Here is a 19,297-nt window from a genome sequence, read left to right as displayed (position 1 = left end):
TAAGACAAAGGTCAAAAAAAGGGGTGTTAATAAACAGTCCTCAGGTTTAAGGGACTTTTTTAGGATTACATCTTAAATTCCAACAAATCAGATTTAGGAGTTACTGAAAGTGAAATTGATCCATCCCTCATCCAAACTTTGCAATACTTTCCTGTTCTGACATCATTTAGATAGTTAGCTGTATTATCAGATTAGAAACCATTGTACCAGGCTGCTGAAAGGAAAAGGAGGCAAAAAGCTAAACATGGGATGAATTCTGAACCTTTTAACCTGGCTGAAGTACGTTGGTCCCTGTTATGCAAATACCTTCAATCCTCTGCTAAGTTCAGTGGAAATAATTTTCTTGAATGACAGGTTTATTCAGCAAGGATTCAGTTGGTGATTAATCCCCCTTTGATCTAGGGTATTTCACTTAACTACCAGTTACCTCGTTCTGACAAAGTGCAACTGAGATTAGGGAGATCACTAGAACACTACCAGGGTGTGCGTTTATTCTCTATAACCTTTTAAAGCAAGGGCCAAGAATGCAATTTATTTTCAGTATTTGAAGATGTAAAGTCCTGTCTGCTAAGTTAGAAAGTCAATTGAATACCAAATGAAGTTTATTTCTTACGTAATAGAACAAACATTTCTTTTTGCTTTGCCTAACAATGATATTAGGAAACATAGGCTTTGAAGAAAGAAGAAACAAAGACTACATTCTAAGTATTGCTTCTAGTTTTGTTTCATGCACTAGAGTATACTTACTGGCCCTGAGATAACCCAAAAATCAAAGCAGTGGCTATAACTTAGGCTGAGAAAATGCTTCTGTTTTATTAAGCTGCGTGGTTTCTTCTCACCTTTCCCCCTACCACCACCACCACCACCATTAGAAAACGTCATACTGTGTGGTAAAGAAATCCAGTTGAGGAAAATGTGTTGTAGTAAACGGTTATCCACCTTAAGACTAATGATTTTGAAGCTTTGTTAACTATTTCTTTTCTTGAGGCAAAGGAGCTTCTTATGTTTCCATTATAAGAATAATTGCATTCATTTTCAGGACACTTTTTTTTTTTTTTAAAAAGTGACAGCATTACCAAAATACTCGAGTAATTAAATTTTTTCTGCCTGCCTTTCTCTCAGTTATCTGAGTACCTCTTCTTCCATAATTTTAAATTTTGAAATATTACATGGGATTTTGCACAGTATTTTGAGAAAAAAATTTAAGATCATGTTTCATGCTAGGTTTCTCAATTTGCTGTTTAAAACTGTTTCAATAGTAATGTCAGTCTTTATCTTGTAAGATGTCAAATCAGAGGATTTATTCCTCCAGTATATTTTAAGACCTTTAAAAAAAAAAGTATACTGATTTGTCACAAAATATGTTTTTGAAGATTAGATTTTGATTAATGATTGAATTATAAGCAAAGCATTTTAATGCTTAGTAATTACTATTCTAGTAGTATTTTACAATACAAGTGATGTATTTAGGTTATTATACTTTTTTTTGGCTCAGACTTTTTGCGATCTAACTTATAAATTGAAACAATGACTCAAAGAAGTGCATATCTAACTTATGTTTGTGCCAAGCCAGCCTCCTCTAGTTTCAATTTAATAACTAGTTTCAAAATATATTTTGTTAGCAAGTTGCTAAACCACAACAAAATTGCGGATCAGGAAAAATATAAGATGCAGTATTCTATAAAGATAGAGGGCAGGTTCCCATTAGCTATGTTGCTAAGAAACTAGTGTTTTTAATCATTACACTCCATGCAGTTATATTTATTCAATAAAACAGGGTATATTTTGAAATTGACCATCATAGAATATGTATATATACACACAACATACATATACAAGTATATGAATTTATGTAAATGTATACAACACTAGTGTGTCTGACTTGATGGGTTTCCCTGTGAAACATGTCGGTATCATGTAAGATAATATTTTAAGGTCAAATATTCAAATACCTTTCCTCCAAACACAGTATTAGTTAATAGTAGTGAAAGGATTCATTAAACTGAAAATTGCCAAGGAACTCATGAGTTGGTGATTGAAACAAAGTGATTAAAACTCTTATGACCTGAAGTCTTTCCAACTAGCCTCCAACTTTCCTCACCAGCTGTTTTATGGATGTAACATTAGTGTTTGTGTATAGCCTGGAACAATACAAAGCTGTACCTGTATCACTAGTTTCTTGCCTTATAAGCAGGATACTGCAAGGGCTGGTTGATTTTTCTAATGCCCTGGCCAAGCTGTATAATTGACATCAGTGTATTGTTAATGTGTGATGCACAAGCATTTACAGATGGACAAATACTCCACACTAAAAACCACCTGCTGAATTTTTTTTCCAGTAGGATGTGAAAATTTGCATTTCTAATCTGTCAGACATTTAAAGTCAAAACTGCATATTTCCTTTAAATGGCCTCTTTTGAATATTTTATGTTTATAAATTTTGTTATACTGAAAAAATTTTAAATTAGTTATTCCTCTTAAATTTTTACTTTTTCCTTCAAGGGACTTGGGTGCCCTCTGCAGGTTATAAAGAGATAATTAGTGACTATATTTTAAAACCCTGTGATTTTTCTCTTTCATACACATAGCCTGCTTACACCCAATTTCAAAGAAAGTGTGAGCTAATTTATTTAAGTTAACTCTTATTAATTTGCCAGTGGTTGAAGTTGGAGTTTCTTTTCTCCACTAGTTTTATAGGTGTGTTTAGTGTGAAGAATGTGATACCATTGAACTTCCAGACTACTTAGCTGGAGCTCTTTAAATGTTGGAACTGTAGTAATACACATTCCCTCACAGAAGGGAGATTGGGAAAATAGCTATTTTGAAATTTATTGCAAATGTAGGGAATAGCTTGTTTCCCATTACGTTTTTAGAATATTACACATTTGGAGTAAGCCTTGCTTTTTCAACAGTCGTCATGTAAAATTACATGAAAGAAAATAATTTGAAAATTACACAAGATTTCTCTTTCTTGATCTTGTTGATGATGATGATTGTGTTCTAGCTCAAAAAGCAGACCTTCTCAGAATTGCTTATTTTTTAAAAAAGTGAGTACTAAACAGATAATGCGTAGGTACTGCCCATTGCAGACATAGGTCTACTAAACTAGAAAGAGTATTTGAAGAGCAAAAGGCATAGGTTTCCTCACCATCCTGTGGAAGTACATGAGTTACTCCTTTCAGTACGCCTATACTTTCTCAACAGGTGTAGCAGATTTGTTTCTGAAGGACATAGGAGTTCATTTTTTATATGAAACTGTAGAACTGGAGTGGTAATGGCACTTCTGATTCAATTAACTTACTTGGTGAAGCTGCCAGGGAAGCTAAATATGATGAGAACAAGAGGAATGACTGGGTCAAATTAATAGAAATAGATCTTTTTGCAAGCAACATAATGATTCTGATCATCAACCTTGAAAAGTAAATTAGAACAAGCAAATTGCTGTTGAAAAATTCTTTCAGCACTCTGCTGTTGCTACTCAGCTAGTCATAGCTCAGCCAGAGGGAAGGAAAAAATGCACTCAGTTTTGCATTAACAAAGGAAACATTATTAAAGTGAATGTTTACATTGTGTTTATTGAAGTGTTGAAAGAATATTTGTTGCATCTTCAAGCAACCTGCTGCTCTCCAGACTTACAGTGCATGAGTGATAATAAAAATGAGTCAGTCACTTGTACATTTTAGAAAATAAATAACTTTTAACATAATATTTCTCAACTATGTTAGTTCAAAATATTTAAGTGCCAAATTTAATGTTACCTTCTCTGCTAAAGATTTTTGTCTCTAGGAAATATATTCCATCAAAAAAAAAAAAAAGAAAAGAAACTCTCTATTTATTTATTTGAATATACCTTCCAGTTACTTCCAGATGCTTTATGTAACTTTCCTCCCAGAAGCTACAATACATAAGAAATAATAAGCTGAAAATAATCAAAAAATGAAAACAATTGTGAAATTACTGAAATGGGTATGTAATATGTGCACTGGAGAAATACCAGTTGATTACTGTGATAACTTTTGAGTGCTGCAGTTATTTTGAACTATCTCATAAAGACTACATTGAGAATGAAAAAGCCATTGAACAATAGGTGTACCAATTTGACCTTTAAAAGTTCAATCTTTATTATATGCATTGATAAGTGGGAAAGTTAATAATTAAAAATTTAGGAAGAATTTTAGCCTTTACCTTTTTAAAATGAACAATTTAAATCACTCTTACACTTTAGAAATTGAAATATAGTATTTAAGAGGGATTAAAATGTTTTACTTGGTCTCTTAGTGTTATTGAATACAAGTTTAGTATTCTGTAATCCCTTATGGATTGGCTGATTTTTGAAGAACTATTTTCTTAGATTTACCAACAGGACAAGTTGTCGGCCTTTTCCCACATTTCAACCTAAAAATGGTATCTATGGCCGTTATCAAAGATTAGCCCTTAAGAAACTCTTAGCCTGTTACTTTATTACTTACCGTTTCTATAATATGTATGTTTACAGAGCATCATATATTTTAAGTCTAGAATCAATAAAAAGTTGTCTTTGTCAATAATCAAAAAATTTTTAATCTAAAATAAAGTAGATGTCACGCCTCTAATTCTGCTTTTGCTAAGGCAATCATTAGTAGAAGTGGTTAGTAATATTTGTTGCTTGTTAACTAACTAGAGCAAGAGGACTTTTTAATATGAATAACAGTGGTCTCGTGCCATAAGTATTTATTTCCCTCATACATATTAAAATAGCACATTATTTTATTTAATATTTAAGGCCTAAGCAATTGATCATAAGGTATGGCTTGGAATTTAAAACTGCTGAGCAGTATGGTTCAGAGGGAGACCTTAATTTGGTCAATAAAAATTCATAATTAATGTTAAGCTTTGTGCTCATGTTATATGCTACTCTGGATTAGACACAAAGACAACAGTTCCATATTTTGAAGGATATATTCTGCCTCCTGCAATGTATTAGTATTGTAGTGTAGAAGACTATTTCTATATGTTGTTAGTACAGAAACTGCCCAAAAAGGTGATGGTGGAAGTCTACCTGCTAGTTAAAGGGCACGCCGCAGGGGCAGCATATCCCCATGGGTCTATCTCTAGCAAACGGAATCCCGGAAACTTGAGCACCTGATAGAGCAGAAGGAAAGAAAGATTATAGGAAGTATATTTATTCATGAGAGAGAATTTGGTTTTGCCTCCAGATGTTTGAGAGAGAATTGGTTTTGCCTCAGATCCAAACATCTGGATACATAGGGTAAATATAAATGTCTAATGAAAGTGATTACTATTGTATTTGATTTGATATTTAATTTATTATACTGAAATACTAAATTAAATACAAAAAAACTCCTACATACAGAGTATACGTTTCTCCCATTGATTCCCCTCCTGCCTCCTTCACTGATTTTGAATGTGTGCTCAATTTGCTAGTATGAGATTTACCTCTGCCTTATCAGTGAAGAAAATATGATATCTATATAGAATTATAAGGAAAATATATATGTGAAGAAATGTTATGTAATCTAACATTTATATGCTAATGTGTCTTAGATTTACTAACTATCCTAATGTGTAGTCCATTGATAAACTAAATTTTTCTTTAGGATAGTTCACATCCAGTAGAACTTCTACCTTGGAACACATTCTTAGCCTTGTTCATTTTGAATATGTGTGTGTGTGCATGTGTGGAAAACAAGAAAAATACAAGCTCTAGAGCAGTGTCCTCACACTGGTTTATATTAGTGTGCCAGTCTTTCCCCTACCTCCCTAATATTTCAAACCTCTTGTGGACCATGACATTCATTTTCATACCTTCAGATTTCCGGTGCCACCAGAAACACAAAAGCAGCTTAGTGTTGATTTAGTGAAGTAGCAAAATGTTAAATACATAATAAAGCAGATTGTCCTGTCACCTAAAACAAATTAGTGATGTTTGAGTAACTAGGGTTTTGCATGTGTGTATGGAAAGGCCATTGTGCAAACAGTGGTTCATTCTGTATTGGGCACAGGTGAATTCTGCCCTGTGATTGCCATCTTTATAGCACTTTTCAGAGAATTTGTTGCCATTTATGACACTGATCTTCAGACACACTTTGTAGTGCCTTGGCTTAAACTGTCAGACTGGCAACAGCTGAGGCTGCCCATCATAGGACACATTGCTTGCAGTTACGCTTCAGTGAACCTTAAAACATTTGGCACTCGTATGTTAGAAATGTCCTTCTGAAACTCACTCTACAACAGCTTTGTGGGCTCCCTACTATTTGCTAGAGTCAATCCTGATTTTGTTTGGCATAATACGACCTGGTATGCTATGACTCTCCTATAAAACCACAGCTTTCAGCGGTCCTTGTGTACTAATGAAATGGAGTCGCCAGTATCCAAAAGTTCCAAGTGATTATTTAGAACATTTCCATTAACCATAAAGGCAAAGTGGTATAGAGAAAATAATACAGTCTTTGAAGTCACACAGGCCTGATTTCAAATCCCAGCTCTGCCATTTACAAGCTGGGTGGTCTTGGATAAATTACTTAACCTCCGTGGTCTTCAGTTTCCTCCCAACTTTGTAGGGTTATTGTGAGCCTTGAATGATACTAAGTTATAAGTGCATAGGTATTCAATCAGTGTTCATTCCCTTCTGTATTAAAGATTCATAATGGCCTTTTCATGGAACTGTCTCTACCTATAATTATGTGATTGTGCCTTCAGATTATCAAAATTAGATGAATTGTCCATGTGCCCTTGGTTTTGAATGTTCAACTCTGTATTGCAGAATGCCTACTCAGTTGCTTGAATGGGTCTTGGAGTTAATAAAATGGCTGTAGAATTGAGTGGGTGTAAGTGTTTGCTAAAGTTTGCTAAAGTTTAACAATTCATCATTATTCATGGAAAGACATTTACTCAAAATTCACGAATTATAAGAAAACAGTTATATTCTACCCAAAGTGGGACTGAGTGAAAATAAAACTCATCCACAGGAACTTTGGACAAATGTGGTAATAATGCACAAACTATTAATAGAGCTCAATTAACTTCTGGAGGTCTTTTACATTGTCCAACATATGGTCCGTACCATTCATAACACATTGCTATTTGTGGAAGTCATTTCTTTTTAAGATGAACCATGATCATACCTGAGTTGGATGTCTGGTAAAGAGATGAATATGTTCAGAATATTCTAACACACATTACGTAATGTACTGTACTAGGGCCTGGTTGGGGTTGCGGGGGTGGCAGGAATGTAAAATTCGAATAAGTACCTGCTTTCCTAAAATTTACAATCTAAAAGATGTAGAAATGCTTGAGTACCAGCTATTATCTCTTGGGGTTTCTTGACTTTTTTTCCACAAAAAATAGAAAAATATTGGCAATATAAAAATTTTTAATATCAGATTGCTTGATTTATTCATGTGGTGAAACATTTGAGTTATCAAATTTTGCTTCCTGAAAATCTGAAGTTTCCGAACAAGGGCACTTAAATCTCAGTAATGCTAAAAGGAGTGGTAATTTGTTTTCATCTCACTGAAGAGACACATTTTGTTTTGTTTTGTTCTACCAGCATTTTCCCCAAATTTGCTCCATTGAATAAGGTGTCCTAGGCTGCAGCTACATATTTCTGATGGCAGTGGGTATATTCCTTAATCTTCCCTAGGGTTGCATCTCTGCCAAATGCCAAGTTTCTCTCATGTTTGAAAGGAGAAAAGTAAATGACATCGAAGCCTGGATTTGACCCTCAGAAACTCCCGGAGACCACTCCCCTACACTCGAGGAGCTTCCTGACTTCCCAGTCCTGCATAAGAGGGCCCCTGCCCTCCAGGGAGGCACAGTTGGTAGTGCTGGAGAGCTTAGGAACTACATGTATTCCCATCTTTTAATAGTTACTTCTCTGTGTCTTCTGTTGCTGGCAAACACATTGGTTTTACATTTTTAATAGTGATTTAAAGTTCTCTTGAAATAAATTTAAAATGAATTCATATAAAGAAAATTAGTAAATCATTTGGGTAGAGTATAGCTAACATAAAGGTTAAAACTCAAATGAGTGCACAGTAATCTTGGGCCTTTGTGAAAACCAAAGATTGATGCTTAGGGAATCCAAAAGAAAGATAACTTTTTATTATGCTACCTATCGATAGTTTCTCAATAAAGCCTTTAGTGGGTTTAGTAAGCAGTGTAGTCAGTGGAGTATGTATTCTGGCTGTAGCATTAGGCAGGCCACAGTTCAAATGCCATCTCTGTTTAAGGAGGTCTCCTGGGGCCCAGGGACCTCATTTATAAAATAGGAACCTTACCTCTTCAGATTGGTGTATGAATTAAAGATGTAGCATATACAAAATGAATGCAACATAGCTGATACCTTTTCATTCCCTCTGACTCCCCTCGAATATCAATGTCAGCTGTTTCTATTCATGACTTATGAACTGAAAATAGGTCATAATTATTTACATCAAATTATTGTTTGTAATGTATTCTAGTAAAATAGGGAAAAGCCAAGTGTTAAATCCTCATGTTTACTGCAGCACATAGAAATCAAAAGTTTATGTCAATGGCAGAGTCAGGTTTAGATTTTCATCTAGTTAAGCTAACCAGTGCCACTTCCCCTACACACACACACACAAACATTAGTGTATATGTGTTTTGTAACAGATTGTTTTCCTCTCTGGTTTGATAACTAGGAAACTGAGAGCTGAAATTCTGATCTTTATTAGAGTTGTGCAGAGCCTTTTCATGTACATGCTTTGTTAATAGCTTTGTATTGTCTTCATTTTTCTATGCTTTCCTGATTTTCCCTTTGCCTCAATTTTTTTTTTTTTTTTTTAGCTAGGGTCTTGCTCTTTTACCTAGGCTGGAGTGCGGTGGTGTGATCACGGCTCACTGCAGTCTCAATCTTCCAGGCTCAGCATTCCTCCCATCTCAGCCTCCCAAGTATCTGGGACTAAAGATGCCTACCACCATGTCCAGCTAATCTTTAAAACATTTTTTTGTAGAGATGGGGTCTCGCCATGTTGCCCAGACTGGCCTCGATTTCCTGGGCTCTAGCAATCCTTCCACTTCAGCCTCCCAAAGTGCTGTGATTACAGGTGTGAGTCACCTCTCCCACCCTCAATCTATTTTTTTATGTTGCATCCTATTGTACTACCCTATCATATTGTACTAATCTTTATTAATGATGTACTACTATATCCTTTATAGTTTTCGCAAATCATTTTTGGAATAAGGCTGAGGATAATTATATATACAAAATAATGTCAACCCACTGCTGAGTGATGTTCTAGGCCAAATTTAGAAAAAAAGATTGGGGAAAATGTAATGTGACCCTGCAACGGATGTCAGATAATTCCCTGGTGGCTTCTAAATTTAAGCATTTCATTCTTGCCCACACACAGCTGTGTTATGCCACTGATTGTTGCTTCACATCAATAGCCATTAAAATCTATTTGACTATTAAAAGAAAAAGGAGGACTCACATCATTAACAACTCTACCAGTTCAAATACATGTCTTTCAAATTAGCCTCCTCTGAATATGATTCCAGTGTGTCATAGCTAGAAAAGTATTCAGGGTACCTCTCTTGCAAAAGCCTTCATAGCTAATTTAGAAGCTACAGAAGAAAAATGAACCTCATAATTCCCTCTTCTGTTTAAATAATAACCATTTTATCTAACATAATTAACCACCTTATATTCATGAGGCTCAATACATCAAATGTTTGGAAGAATATGCCACATGGTTTAAAGGCCATTCACAAGGAAAAAGAAATTCCCAGAAAGATTTGGCACAATGGCAGAGTTACTGGAATAAGTGTAGTTAACCAAAAGCTACTTTGAGGCTCAGTTGCAAGTTCTGGTATGTTTGTTTTTAAATGAATCTCAATAGGACACCCCATACAGCATAATCCTACATGTTTCTAGGGAGCCAAAATATTCTAAATATCAAGATTTATTTGGGTTCTGTTTGTACAAAGCATAAAGATAAATTATAAAAACAAAAATAACTATTTAGAAGTCTTTTATAGCAAATATCTATTTTGGCAGGAAAATTACAGCAATCGTACCTGTAGTGTATAGTCTAGGACTGGGACTGCTTTGAATGAAGAGAAAATAAAAGAGTATTTGTATATGTGTTTTCATATTCTGATTTGAAATACTCTATCAAGAGAAACTAAAAATTAGGTTTTACAGCTCATTCTCATTCTTATGACAATCTTGTGATTATTTTTATTTAATGTTAAATATTTTCTGGCATTTTTTTACTTTAATTATTTTTAGCTCTTCACCCACAATTGCAGTAAGGCTGACATAATTACCTCCTTTAATTCACAAAACACATGTATTTACCTATTTGTTATAATGCTTCCTATGCTAGCATGCTGTCACTATGACAAGACTACTCTGAACACACAGTAGGTAGAATGATACCATATATTGCACAGCAACCCCAATAACTGAATGTTAATTTAACCGATCAAGACAAAATAACTGCAATAATAAGAACTCTTATCTTTTAACCGAATTAAACGGTGCTCACATTGGTCTTAAGTAGCTCATTGCTTTAGCAATCACTAGAAATATCAGCCAGTGAAGGTACAAAGTGTATTTGCAAAGCTACAGGTAATTAAGAGATCCGAGTAGAAGATCTCATTGTAGTACCAGTGTTGTAGGTATTAGTGTCATATCTAGAGTATTTGACACCCAAAGTGGATTTTTTTTAATACCCACCTTCACAGGACAAAATTGTTTTCAGTAATAATCATGAAAGGAACGAGAACGATGACTGAAAAAGGAGTGCAGATACTGAAAATGTCTTTTATTGAAAATGTGTGTGTGTGTTTGTGTGTGTGTGTGCACGTGCATAATAATCATGCAGTACAAAAATTTTAAAAGGAAATATTACAAAATAAAAAATATCATTATTTTAAAATTATATATCTCAAAAAGAGGGGAGAGTTTATACCTACATGTTAGTCTGTCTCGGTAATACATACTAACATTACAGTAATTGATAACTGAATTTTAGTAAAACCAAAACATCTGCAAAAGGTACAATTTAGACAACTAGATTACACTACTGATGTAACATTCTGTTTTCTTGAGTTATTCTTTAGTTGAAAAAAAAATGGTTAGACCAGACACGATGACTCACACCTGTAATGCCAGCACTTTGGGAGGCTGAGGTGGGAGGATATCTTGAGACCAGGAGTTCAAGACCAGCCTGGGCAACATAGGGAGACCCCCGTCTCTACAAATAATTTTTAAAAATCAGCTGGGCGTGGTGGTATGAGCCTCGGGTTCCAGCTACTTGGGAGGCTGAGGCAGGAGGATTGCCTGAGCCTGGGAAGTGGAAACTGCAGTGAACTGTGATTGCACCACTGCACTCCAGCCTAAGCAACAGAGCAAGACCCTGTCTCAAAAAAAAAAAAAAAAAAGTTAATGAAGTAGTAGTATTCAAATTTAGTAAAAGACAATACTTGAAATAAAATTTGCACTTGTCAAAAACATTACGCCTCAGACTTGGCATGCTGCTTCACTATTGTAATAAAAACTACACAGAATGACCTAATTGAAGTAACTCAGGTTCTTCATCTTAAAATCACGGCAGTAAATTGTTCATTTCAGTTATACTGCTTAAATATAGAAGTTGCCTTCAAAGCGAATTTCAGCGCTTCTCAATTGTTACTCTCAAAAAGAATGGGTATAGCAGAGCCCTTTTGTGGGGGATTAACTGTATAATTGGAAATTCTCCAAATTAATTTACACGTAGGATACAATGTTTATTAAAGGATAAGTTATCAAGATGTGGTTATTTGAAACTTTCATATGTTTTATTTCAACTCAACCACAACCGGAGCAATTGTTTAGAATTTAACACAAGGTAGTTTACAGGAGGATTATTTTATTATTTGCATAGTTTAGAATTGGTGGCACACAGTGATAATGAAAAGCAGACAAACTTTTGGTCAGTTGTATTACTATGTACTTCTCTACAGACATTGCATACCCTTTTGCCTGTATCAGGAGGGGACTACCCTGCCTGCGACACATTACTGCTTACCCTCATTTCATCTCTCTCGACAAAAACGTGCTTTGTTTTGTGCCAGGGGCATCCAACTGCAGAAAACCTTGAAAGATGTGCTACACCAACCTTGAATGTTGTATGTTCATCAATATTCACTTAGTGAGAAGGAGATCCAAGGATGCTATCTATTAGTAAATTAACAATTCTCAAATAATTGTGTGTCAACCACATGCTTCCCAGGGCCTTTATACAACATGATTAGTTCTGCATCATAGTCCACCATTAACACTATGCAGGCTCGTTTGGCCCATTTTACTGGGGAGGACATTCAGAGCTGGCCTTAGGTGGGCAGTTGACCCTCAGCGTTTTTGCTTTCTCTTTGAGTACATTACTAGTATCCACTTTGCCCCTTCTCCATACCTAAAAATCTCAGTACTTCTGTGTGCCTAGATTTTGGGAATCACTTCCAAGTCTCCATGTCCCCACTAAAGTATTACGGATTTCACGCGCTCTAATATTAGAGGATTTGCTTTTCAGATAGAATGTTGCAAAGTGAATAAAGCTGAGCAAAAAGGCCAATGGTGCAATTTCTGACATTGGGAGTGTTCTGTATTTTGGGCTATAGGGCCTCCATACTGTTAGATACCTTTCAAACTATGCTACATCAGCAGCTCCTTATTCGTCCTACTCATGTGGTCCATCCACCTTGATAAAGGGACAGCCAAAATTATTACTCGTGTTTGCAAACAGGGAATTAGGGCTCATGAGCTTATGGGAGCATCTATCCTCATGAGCACAGGTTATCAAATCTTTTTATAAAGTCACAGGGCTTTTCTATCTTAAAACTAAAACAACACTCCCCCAGTCCCCAAGATCCACACAGTGCAAGTAGCTGTGCAATCACAATTATATCTATTTTCAGCTTCTAAATCTGAAAAATGTAGAAGCAAGGCAAGATGATTAGATGATCTGTTTTTTACCCATCTCTTTTTAAATCTTTTAAAAAGTCAATCTCTGTTTTTTAAATTGGGTCTCTTTTAAATTAGTGTAGGTATCAAATTTTATTGTTAGTAGCCATGTAGTTTTGAGAGATAAGACAATAAGAAAAAAGTAATGGTGACAATGATGATAGGGCTCATAGTTAAGGAAGTTGAGTTATAAAAATCTTCACCTATAATTTTGGAGGTTAGGTCACAATTTTAAAAATTAATACATTTTACCTATAGACAACTATTTGTTGAACATCTACTATGTACCAGGCATTATTCTAGTCACTGGGGATCAGCATGAATGAAACAAAATCCCCTGATCTCAAGGAGTTTAACTACAGTAAGAGAAGATAGAAAATAAAGATGTAAATAAGTAAAATACATAGTATATCAGGTGGTGATAAATTCTTTGGAGTTAAAAAAAAAAAAGAGAGGAGAGGTAATCAGGACAGAGTCCTAGGAATGGAAGTGGGGTACAGTTTTTAAAATGTAATATATAATGGTCACAAAATGGGGGAAAGCCAGGTAGCAGGGGGCAAAATGAACCCTCTAATGATTGGGAAAAGAGAAGCACATGCTGTGAAAGGCAAAATCCACACACCAGGAAAAAGAAGTGACCCAAGCTTAATCATCACAAGGACATCTAGGCGTCACAAGACAAGTAAAGGTATCATTGAGAAGTACTTCTATTTCTTAAACTCAGTATCTTGCTATTTTAAAAGATCTTTTAAAAAACAGCTGTTGTAGTTTCACAAAACACCTAAAGCCTAATTGCAATTGCCAACTGCCTTCTGAAACATCAGCATAAAATCCACAGGTATGAAAGATAATGCTTGAAATATTGTATCCAAAGCAAGACTGTTTCTCAATAAGATAGTCTGCTATTTGACTTTTTAGGCTTTCTATTAGTAACTATAATTGGAAGTCAGAGGTTGGAAATTTTCAATTCAGGAAATCCATTGTGAGTACCTTGAGCAAAATTGTGGGGAGAGGGAACTGCATTCATGAGGTGACTGACCTAGAGTTGCTGAGGCCAACTGCTACCCTAGAGAATGTGGGGTATAAAAGAGAAAGAGGCATACGTTAGAGCTGCACCGTGGTCAAAGTCAGCTCCAAGGAAGAGAAGTTGGGCTTTGTCTAAGAACTGCTTTGTCTTGCCCAGAGAGGGAGGCAGTAGACCACCCACTTTTCAACAGGCTCTGGGCTGCAATAAGAAGCAAGAGCAGTAGTGGACTGCTGTGCTCAACATCAGTATTCCATGCAATTGGGTAGAGAAGTTGGACCAAACAAAAACCCCTTGTGTTTTGGATAATGGAGGGAAAAGTCCATTATTTGCCCATATTTATCCATATATTTATGAGCAATTTGTAGAACAGTTCAGACATATTACATCTCCAAATTGTATAAATATTCTATACTACTTCTTAAATTGAGAGGATCTTAAGTAAACTATTTAATTACACACAAGTAAAGTTTGAACATGGAAATTTTGGCAAAGGATATGTTGAGAGTATTAATTATCACACATATTTACTTATGCTATACAAATGCATGGTGGTGTAGGCTAATTGTGAACCTAGGTAATAATACCTAACATTTGTCAAGCACTTACTATTGATTAATCTCTGTGGATTTTCTCTTTTAATCCTCCCCAAACCCGTGGATGTTTGTTCTATTGGTACCTCCATTTTGCAGAGGAGAAAAATAGGGACTTGATGAGAGTAAGCTGTAGAGCCAAAATGTGAATACAGGACAGCCTCTCTGGGGAGCTTGATTTCTTCTCCCTCTAATACAAGTGCTGTCAGGAGCAAACCTGACTCTTTGACAGCTGCAATGCCAAGACTTACATCTATTTTTATTCTTCAGTCGTCTTCTTTCTAACGCAAATAACACGAAAGCTAAAGTACTGACATTGATCCAGTTCATCTTTTCCCTAATTAGGTTGGTGTGAGCATTTCTCTGCAGATCTTTCACCTTTCTTAACCCTCCCTTTTACTAATGGGGGCATTCAGTTGATGGGTGCTCTCTGGCAAGCCTGCCAATGATGCTTTGTAATCATCTGTAAAAGAAACTTTTGCCCTGATCCCTCCATTTCCACAAGCAAATGACTCACTCAAATTTCAGAGGCAAGAGGTGAGAAAAACATAAATGGGATTCCTTGAAATGCCTCCTTCAGGTTCAGAGACCATACCTTGCAGGGGCTAATTGTCAGAAAGTTTAATTGTTACCCTGCAACTTGAGCTTCCCTCCTGTGCTGGGGCACACCATAGGTGCTAATAGTGAGGAAATTTGTGGCTCTGCCGTGCTCTCTTCATTAAGCTAATGGAACATTTTCCTCTCATTTTCTCCATAGGGTGGCTGTAGGAGTACAACCTTATAATTGTTACTCTTACAGTAATTGGAGGTAGTAGGAGTATATATAATCTTACTGTCTTTTCTGTGTGAGGGTAGTTTATTTATGACCTATTGATAATTCCCAGCCAGCAGCAGAAATCAGTGAGTATTACATTAGCATTCCCTTCTAGGAGAGTGACTACTAAACAAAGACTATTATTAACCAAAAGAACACACATGAGGGATGGCCCATCATCCCAGACATAAACTTCATTACTGCAAACATTGACCCCTCTGGGAATCATGGGCGTTCATTTCTTCCGCTAGAATTCATAAAGGCTTAATCTTTACCTTTCTTTAGATATATGACTAGGCTTCATGAATCATTTTGGGAGGCTCTCAAAGTCCACTGCACATTCTTCAATATGGTGGCATGTTCTGTTTGGTCGTTAAAGTCCTTGGAGTATAATAGGCCAGGAGAAAAACATCAAAATTCACCATTCAACCCCTGAATCAGAGCCACTGGGCCATGCTGAGTATAATTTTGGGCCAGGAGGACCCTCCCCAAAAGAAGGACGCTGGGATGCCCTTGGAACCTGTTAACCTAAAGACAAATGGGGAGATGTGCTAAGGTACAAACACCCTTACTGCCAAATCTTGACCCCCTGCAGTGTACCTTGATGAATTAACCCTTTCATTGCCATCTATAAGGTGGAACATTCGTTAGGACATCGAGTATTCTCTGAAAATTCTCCACAATCCATGTGTTACATTTGGTCTTCGTTGAGAGCAGCTGAAAAGAATGTGCATGTTGGCAATTTTGCTGCTTAAAATAGTTCCATCCAAGGACTGCCCTTTATTTTTGGATAGACAATCTCTTTCAAGATAAGTACAAAGAGCTCATAAGTATAAAAAATTAGGTTGGTACTCATGAGAATATAATATTACATATTCTGCTCTACCAGGATATTAAACATCCAAATATGGAATGCTAGACAGGATGCATGGTCAAACATCTGAATTGATAAAACTTAGAAACTTAAAATCAGCATTAATCAAGTATCTATTATGTGGCAAGCACAGTGCTAAGAAAATTCACAGATATTATTTCATTTTCTACTCTGGTGGTAGGTAGAATAATGGTCCCCCAAAGATGTTCATATCCTAGTCACCAAAAACTGTATGTTACCTTACGTGGCAGGTATTATTAAGGATTTGATACAAAAGATTATCCTCGATTACCTGGGTGGGCCAGTGTAATCACAAGGGTCCTTATAAAAGGGAGGCACAAGGATCAGAGTCAGAAAAGAAGATATAACCATGAGAGAAGTCAGTGATATGACCATGAGCCAAGGAATGTAGGCAGCCTCTAGCAACTGGAAAGGGCAAGGAAATGGCTTCTGCCTCTAGAGCTGCCAGAAATAATGCAGCTCTGCCAACCCATTTTGGGCATCTGACCTCCAGAACTGTGGATAATAATTTTGTGTTGTTTTAAGCTACATTTGTGGTAATTTGTATTGCTATGCAGTAGTAATGGCCACAAGCTATTGGCCACAAACATGGCCACCCAATTGACTAAGTAGGATACTGTCTTAATCCACTTGGGTGGCTGTAACAAACTACTGCAGACTGAGTGGCTTACAAACAACACAAATTTATTTCTCACAGTTCTGGAGGCTGGGAAGTCCAAGATCAAGGTGCCAGCAGATTTGGCATCTGGTGAGGGCTGGCTTCCTGGTCCATAGGCAGACATCTTTTCATGTGACATCATGTGGCAGAAGGGAACAGGAGCTCTCTGGGAGTCCCCTTTATAAGGGCACTAATTCCACTCATGCAAAGGTCCCAGCTCCCAACACCATCACACTGGAGGTTAGGATTTCAATGTACGAACTTTGTGGAGAGATACAAACATTCAGTCTATAGCAGACACTAATGCAGCTCCCAACAATTTTACAAAACAAAACTATCATCTCAATTTTAAAGACAGAGAAATTGATATTTCAAGGGATTCAGGTGGCTTGATTCAGCCTTCAAGAGAGAATTTATGTACACTCAAAAATAGCCACTGTGAGAGCAATGGCTATTTATTAACAATTATGCATTGTGAGAGCAATCAGTCCTTGAAGCAAGTAAGTTTTCCCCAGGTCCTGAAAAAGCTGCAGGATGCATAAACTAGCTAACTTACTGACAGAACATTCATTCTTTTGTCTTCAGTCATCAGACTAGATGACTTTTTAATGAACGTAGCTTTTATTTTTGAAAAATCTGTTAAGTTGGTGAAGATTAATTCAGCATTTTTGAAATCAGAGCTTGCTGTATTGCTTCTTCCATTCTCTCACCATTTTAGTTTGGGCTCTCAAACCATGTATACCTGAGTGAAATAAACAGTCTGTGAGGAAAAGGGGCTTACTGTGTTTCCTGGTATGCAAAATGGCAACTTTAATCAGGTAGGGGCCTAGGAAAAGATGTCATATTCTAGTCTCAACTTCGCAGCCTATGTAAATCGAGAGTGTATTTTTGGATGATTAATGGTCATTTTCCGTGTACCTGGTATCTTGCAGTTCACTGAGTTCTGCAGCACGTCTTTAATAAAGATCTGAGCCACCGGGATTTAGGAGGGTTGCTTTAACTTTGAGCCCATTTGGTTCTATAATAGATATAGTGTTCATGGCCCATCACCCCTAGCTTGGGGGAATATCCCTGCCCTTTCTATGTGGTACAGATGAGGACAAGCTAAATGTCCCCATGTGACCTAAGCCTAGCCAATCAAAGTGCTCTACCTTCTGATCATAATGATTGGTTCAGGGATCAGGGATGGGTATGTAGCCTAAGATGATCCAGAGTTCTTTTTTGGACTTTATTACCAAAGAAGAAAGATATTTTTTCTTCCTCCTTGGCAATCTATAATAATAGATTGTAGCCACTGTAGGCATGTGACTCATGCATCTTGCAACCATTTTTCCAGAACCTTAGGGGGCAGCCATCTGCTGTAAGAGAATGCAGCCAACACCCTCAAACTGAGAGTTGAGAGTTAGGGAGGAAAGAAAACAAAAGCAAAAAAGTCCTAATTTATCCAGCCATACCTTATGCAGCTAGTCCTGCTCCTGGACTCTTCAAGTACACAGGGCAATACACCACCCTTTTTAAACTGAAGTTATATTTGATACGGATTTGTGATTAAAATAGAATAGGTTTTTTGTTTTATTTGAGACAGAGTTTCACTCTTGTCGCACAGGCTGGAGTGCAATGATGTGATCTCACCTCATTGCAACCTCCGCCTCCCTGTTCAAGACATTCTCCTGCCTCAGCCTCCTGAGTAGCTGGGATTACAAGCATGCATCACCATGACTGGCTAATTTTTTGTGTTTTTAATAGAGACGGGGTTTCATCATGTTGGCCAGGCCTGTCTCGAACTCCTGACCTCAGGTGATCCTTCCGGCAATCTGCCCAGTACCCCACAGGTCATTCCTCATTTTTAAAATGTAACCTTTTAGATTTTCTTAATGCATATATAAGCAAACGGACAAATATGTCTCTATTTTCCTCTATTTTAACACAAAAAGTAGCACAGTAGACATTTTTCCTCACCTTGATTTTTTTCACCTAAGAATATATATTGGCAGTCCTTTCCTATCAATGGATAGAGAGCTTCTTCACTCCTGTATCCAGCTATACAGCACTGCAAGATCAGTTCTGATCACAGGCCGGGCGCGGTGGCTCACGCCTGTAATCCCAGCACTTTGGGAGGCCGAGGCAGGCGGATCACGAAGTCAGGAGATCCAGACCATCGTGGCTAACACGGTGAAACCCCGTCTCTACTAAAAATACCAAAAAGTTAGCTGGGCGTGGTGGCGGCCGCCTGTAGTCCCAGCAACTCGGGAGGCTGAGGCAGGAGAATGGCGTGAACCTGGGAGGCGGAGCTCACAGTAAGCTGAGATTGCGCCACTGCACTCCAGCCTGGGCGAGAGAGTG

Source organism: Mandrillus leucophaeus, unplaced genomic scaffold (genome assembly GCF_000951045.1).
Source record: "Mandrillus leucophaeus isolate KB7577 unplaced genomic scaffold, Mleu.le_1.0 Scaffold359, whole genome shotgun sequence".
In the NCBI taxonomy this organism is placed as follows: Eukaryota; Metazoa; Chordata; class Mammalia; order Primates; family Cercopithecidae; genus Mandrillus; species Mandrillus leucophaeus.
The sequence above is the reverse complement of the archived record's forward strand: the minus strand, read 5'-3'. Positions refer to the sequence as shown.